The sequence below is a fragment of the Oncorhynchus kisutch genome, linkage group LG30, assembly GCF_002021735.2.
Source record: "Oncorhynchus kisutch isolate 150728-3 linkage group LG30, Okis_V2, whole genome shotgun sequence".
In the NCBI taxonomy this organism is placed as follows: Eukaryota; Metazoa; Chordata; class Actinopteri; order Salmoniformes; family Salmonidae; genus Oncorhynchus; species Oncorhynchus kisutch.
The window spans coordinates 48186863-48193846 of record NC_034203.2 but is presented as its reverse complement, the minus strand read 5'-3'; positions in this window follow the sequence as shown (position 1 = coordinate 48193846).

The following is a 6984-nucleotide window of genomic DNA, read 5'->3' as shown; positions in this document are numbered from 1 at the left end:
AAGTTCTGATGTACAACTGCGACCTGGCCAAGATAAAGCAAATGTATATTTAGATGTCAGATAGAGGTAAAAGTGAGGTTGAAAAGACGCAGTGGGGTCAACAGTATCTATCAGTGGAGGCGGGCCATAAAAATGTCTGGAATTGAGTCAATGGAGCGGTATCCGACCGCAAGGCACTACAGAGGGTAGTGGGTACGGCCCAGTACATCACTGGGACCAAGCTTCCTGCCATCCAGGACCTCTATACCAGGCGGTGTCAGAGGAAGGCTAAAAAAAAATGTCAAAGACTCCAGCCACCTGAGTCATAGACTGTTCTCTCTGCTACCATACGGCAAGCGGTACCGGAGCGCGAAGTCTAGGACCAAAAGGCTTCTCAACAGCTTCTACCCCCCAAGCCATAAGACTCCTGAATAGCTCATCAAATGGCTACCCAGACTATGTTAGTTTATGCTGCTGCTACTCTCTGTTTATTATTTATGCATAATCACTTTACCTCTACCTACATGTACATATTACCTCGACTAACTTGTGCCCCCGGACATTGACTCTGTACTGGTACCCCCTGTATATAGCCTCCACATTGACTCTGTACCGGTACCACCTGTATATAGCCTCCACATTGACTCTGTACCGGTACCACCTGTATATAGCCTCCACATTGACTCTGTACCGGTACCACCTGTATATAGCCTCCACATTGACTCTGTACCGTAACACCCTGTATATAGCCTCCACATTGACTCTGTACCGGTACACCCTGTACATAGCCTCCACATTGACTCTGTACCGGTACCCCCTGGACCGGTACCCCCTGGTACCCCACTTATTTTTCTTACAACTGCATTGTTGGTTAAGGGCTTGTAAGTAAGCATTTCACTGTGAGGTCTACACCTGTTGTATTCAGCATTTCACTGTGAGGTCTACAGCTGTTGTATTCAGCATTTCACTGTAAGGTCTACTACACCTGTTGTATTCAGCATTTCACTGTGAGGTCTACTACACCTGTTGTATTCATCATTTCACTGTGAGGTCTACTACACCTGTTGTATTCAGCATTTCACTGTGAGGTCTACTACACCTGTTGTATTCAGCACATGTGACAAATAACATTTGATTTGATTTGATCAACCACATGGAAACAGTTGTTTGAGACCATTCCATTGACTGAGCCTTCTTCCCCTCAGCAGCCTCCACTGGAATCTATATATGCCTTTATTTCATAGAGGACAGGTCTATATATCCACAAGCACTTTCTACTCCACCCATTCCATTCACTGCAATGCAATCCATTGTAGGCCTATACATGACATACTGGCGAATAGATACACAACAAGGCTGGTTAGATTTCGGCGCTCTCACCACCACGGCCCTGGTTCAATTCCCGGTCAGGGAACAGATCTACTGGGGGGGGGGCAGGTAGCCTAGTGGTTAGAGTGTAGAGGCGGCAGTAACCGGAAGGTTACTAGATCAAATCCCTGAACTGACAAGGTAAAAATCTGTCGTTCTGCCCTTGAACAAGGCAGTTAACCCACTGTTCCTAGGCTGTCATTGTAAGTGAGAATTTGTTCACAGACAGAATTGCTGGAGCTAGGATCACAAGCATTTTGCTAAACCTGCAATAACATCTGCTAAATATGTGTATGTGACCAATATAATTTATTTGATGTTCTGAAGTTAAAGTGTGGTTGAGATTCTACTTCCTGTCTGTAGAATCGATATATGGTGTCATTTCATAAGGGAAGTTGGTCTAAATTCCCTCTAGGCCTTGATCATCACTAGTTCCACTACAGTCACAAGAGTCATTGGACGAAGGCATCTTCTGTACTGGGGAGTTTTGTAGGATTGTACCCTTAATTATTTATTTATTTTTGCCTAAAATGACACACCAAAATCTAACTGCCTGCAGCTCAGGACCTGAAGTAAGGATATGCATATTCTTGGTACCATTTCAAAGGAAACACTCTGAAGTTTGTGGAAATGTGAAATTAAAGTAGGAAAATATAATAGATAAGATCTGCTAAAAGATCATCCATCATCATTGAAATGCAAGAGAAAGGCCATACTTTCAGATAGGAGTCGAGGTGTCATTTACATTTTGGCCACCAGATGGCAGCAGTGTGTTTGCAAAGTTTCAGACTGATCCAGTGAAGAATTACATTGAGTCTGCCAGGAGTTTGCCCAAATGTGCCGATATTGGTCAATTGATACATTTTAAAGTACATAACTATAGAGAACATACAAAATGCTATGGAAATACATTTACACACTACCAGGAATGTCATACATGATGGATCATTAGCTTTTTACATTTGTATATTTTTTTTAACAATACAAAACATGCACATACAAGCAACAGCATAGAGATGCACACAAACATACACATGACATCACACCTGCCCAGAACTACCTGCTCCCCCCCCCCCCCTCCAGCGCCCACATCACTCTCCGCCACATGGCCTCAAACTGCACCATGTGGTTTCTCTCTGCCCCCCCCCCTCCAGCGCCCACATCACTTTCCGCCACATGGCCTCAAACTGCACCATGTAGTTTCTCTCTGTCACCCCCCCCCCCCTCCAGCGCCCACATCACTCTCCACCACATGGCCTCAAACTGCACCATGTAGTTTCTCTCTGCCCCCCCCTCCCCCCTCCAGCGCCCACATCACTCTCCGCCACATGGCCTCAAACTGCACCATGTAGTTTCTCTCTGACCCCCCCCCCCCCTCCAGCGCCCACATCACTCTCCGCCACATGGCCTCAAACTGCACCATGTAGTTTCTCTCTGTCACCCCCCCCCCCTCCAGCACCCACATCACTCTCCGCCACATGGCCTCAAACTGCACCATGTAGTTTCTCTCTGCCCCCCCCCCTCCAGCGCCCACATCACTCTCCGCCACATGGCCTCAAACTGCACCATGTAGTTTCTCTCTGCCCCCCCCTCCCCCCTCCAGCGCCCACATCACTCTCCGCCACATGGCCTCAAACTGCACCATGTAGTTTCTCTCTGACCCCCCCCCCCCCCTCCAGCGCCCACATCACTCTCCGCCACATGGCCTCAAACTGCACCATGTAGTTTCTCTCTGTCACCCACACACGTTCAACATTCAGATAATAAACCAGTTCACCTTTCCGTTGTGTTAATGATGGAGTTGGTTGATTTCCAGTTGAGTATAAGGTTTTATTCATGATGATTGAGGATAAAAGTATTGTCCAACCCACTGGGTATCTCCCTGCACCCTCATATGTTAGGGATCCTGAGTGGTGCAGCGGTCTAAGGCACTGCATCGTCACTACAGACCCAGGTTCGATCCTGGGCTGTATCACAAACGGCCGTGATATGGAGTCCCATAGGGCGGAGCACAATTGGGCCAGGGTCGTCCGGGTTAGGGGAGGGTAGGCCATCATTGTAAAATAAGAATTTGTTCTTAACTGCCAAACCTAGTTAAATAAAGGTACAATAAAAAACATTTCTGGAGATATGAAGACACATGGATTAAAAGTACATTTACGTTGTAAAACCCCTGACAGCAAAATATCTAACTCTGTCCATAACTCTTGGACTTTACATGTTGTGACACTTTCAAGTTGCATGTATTTGAACATATCTCCATTGTTCAGTCCAAAATGTATTTGTCATTCTGTCATGTAAATAAATGTATTTCCTATTACCAAGCCATTTATGGTTTCTATGCTTTTAGTTTTCCATGTGGACCAATTTATCAGTGAATTCTGAAAAGCGACCCAAGGATTGTTCCATAAGGTTGTGTTTTAAGGTTATTGGTTCGTTAAGAATGCTTCATTTTTCTTCCATATTGTTATAGTGTTCTTAACTATTACGTTTTTAATGTTATTAGCTTTATCCTTTGAAAATAGAAACGTGAAAAGATTCTGGGGATGATCTTCAATATCTACCCATTGTTCCTCTTTAGTGCGTTTAACTATACGGGTCGTAAGTAAAAACCCCTGGGTAGCAAGTTGACTGGAAGGTTAAAACCACCCTCAGACTAATAAGACGATCTAAAACCTCCCTTTTTGATCTATTTGTTTTATTTGCCCATATAAAGGTCTGTAAAGAATGTCTTCAGTAATTAGTAGTACTGAGAATAAATGTACAGACTTTGGGCGCCATTTTGTCGTTCTGAAGACGTTTATTCTACTTGTGATATTTATGGGAAGATTGTTCCATTTAATTAGATCTGCGTTCATATTGTTGAGTAATGGGATTACGTTATCTTTAGATATTTCTTGTCTTGCGTCACTTATTAAGAATCCTAAGTATTTTATATATTTTTGTGGTTCACTTAATGCATTGCTTTAGATCATATGTTATGAATTATCTTTTTCCTATTGCAATTACTTTGCTTTTTTTCCACATTAGATTTATATCCTGATATTTTAGAGTATTCTGAAAATATTTTAGCAAGGGGGAGCATATACTGGTCAATTATGTCAGGAGATTTATAAAATGTAAAAAAAATATATATATATCACATTTACATAAGTATTCAGACCCTTTACTGAGTACTTGGCTGAAGCACCTTTGTCTGAGATTACAGCCTCGAGTCTTCTTGGGTATGACGCTACAAGCTTGGCACACCTGTATTTGGGGGGTTTCTCCCATTCTTCTCTGCAGATCCTCTTAAGCTCTGTCAGGTTGGATGGGGAGCGTCGGTGCACAGCTACAGTGCCTTGCGAAAGTATTCGGCCCCCTTGAACTTTGCGACCTTTTGCCACATTTCAGGCTTCAAACATAAAGATATAAAACTGTATTTTTTTGTGAAGAATCAACAACAAGTGGGACACAATCATGAAGTGGAACGACATTTATTGGATATTTCAAACTTTTTTAACAAATCAAAAACTGAGAAATTGGGCGTGCAAAATTATTCAGCCCCTTTACTTTCAGTGCAGCAAACTCTCTCCAGAAGTTCAGTGAGGATCTCTGAATGATCCAATGTTGACCTAAATGACTAATGATGATAAATACAATCCACCTGTGTGTAATCAAGTCTCTGTATAAATGCACCTGCACTGTGATAGTCTCAGAGGTCCGTTAAAAGCGCAGAGAGCATCATGAAGAACAAGGAACACACCAGGCAGGTCCGAGATACTGTTGTGAAGAAGTTTAAAGCCGGATTTGGATACAAAAAGATTTCCCAAGCATTAAACATCCCAAGGAGCACTGTGCAAGCGATAATATTGAAATGGAAGGAGTATCAGACCACTGCAAATCTACCAAGACCTGGCCGTCCCTCTAAACTTTCAGCTCATACAAGGAGAAGACTGATCAGAGATGCAGCCAAGAGGCCCATGATCACTCTGGATGAACTGCAGAGATCTACAGCTGAGGTGGGAGACTCTGTCCATAGGACAACAATCAGTTGTATATTGCACAAATCTGGCCTTTATGGAAGAGTGGCAAGAAGAAAGCCATTTCTTAAAGATATCCATAAAAAGTGTTGTTTAAAGTTTGCCACAAGCCACCTGGGAGACACACCAAACATGTGGAAGAAGGTGCTCTGGTCAGATGAAACCAAAATTGAACTTTTTGGCAACAATGCAAAATGTTATGTTTGGCGTAAAAGCAACACAGCTCATCACCCTGAACACACCATCCCCACTGTCAAACATGGTGGTGGCAGCATCATGGTTTGGGCCTGCTTTTCTTCAGCAGGGACAGGGAAGATGGTTAAAATTGATGGGAAGATGGATGGAGCCAAATACAGGACCATTCTGGAAGAAAACCTGATGGAGTCTGCAAAAGACCTGAGACTGGGACGGAGATTTGTCTTCCAACAAGACAATGATCCAAAACATAAAGCAAAATCTACAATGGAATGGTTCAAAAATAAACATATCCAGGTGTTAGAATGGCCAAGTCAAAGTCCAGACCTGAATCCAATCGAGAATCTGTGGAAAGAACTGAAAACTGCTGTTCACAAATGCTCTCCATCCAACCTCACTGAGCTCGAGCTGTTTTGCAAGGAGGAATGGGAAAAAATGTCAGTCTCTCGATGTGCAAAACTGATAGAGACATACCCCAAGCGACTTACAGCTGTAATCGCAGCAAAAGGTGGCGCTACAAATTATTAACTTAAGGGGGCTGAATAATTTTGCACGCCCAATTTTTCAGTTTTTGATTTGTTAAAAAAGTTTGAAATATCCAATAAATGTCGTTCCACTTCATGATTGTGTCCCACTTATTGTTGATTCTTCACAAAAAAATACAGTTTTATATCTTTATGTTTGAAGCCTGAAATGTGGCAAAAGGTCGCAAAGTTCAAGGGGGCCGAATACTTTCGCAAGGCACTGTATTTTTAGGTCTATAGAGATGTTCGATCGGGTTCAAGTCCGGGCACTGGCTGGGCCACTCAAGGACATTCAGAGACTTGTCCTGAAGCCACTCCTGCATTGTCTTGGCTGTGTGCTTAGAGTCATTGCCCTGTTGGAAGGTGAACCCTCACCCCAGGTTCTGAGTGCTCTGGAGCAGGTTTTCATCAAGGATCTCTCTGTACTTGCCTCCGTTCACCTTTCCTTCAAGCCTGACTAGTCTCCCAGTCCCTGCAGCTGAAAAACATCCCCACAGCATGATGCTGCCACCACCATGCTTCACCACTGGGATGGTGCCATACATGACGCTTGGCATTTAGGCCAAAGAGTTTCATCTTGGTTTCATCAGACCAGAGAATGTTGTTTCTCATGGTCTGAGCGTCCTTTAGGCGCCTTTTACCCCAACCAGAAGCCATGGATTACTGTCAACATCCACACTGAGCTAAAGGGTAGAGCTGCTGCTTTCAAGGAGAGCTTATAAGAAATCCCTCTATGCCCTCCAACGAACCATCAAACAGGCAAAGCGTCAATACAGGACTAAGATTGAATCGTACTACACCGACAAACTATTACGGACTACAAAAGGAAGCACAACCGTGAGCTTCCCAGTGACACAAGCCTACCTGCATGCTTAGAGGCAAGCAACACTGAAACG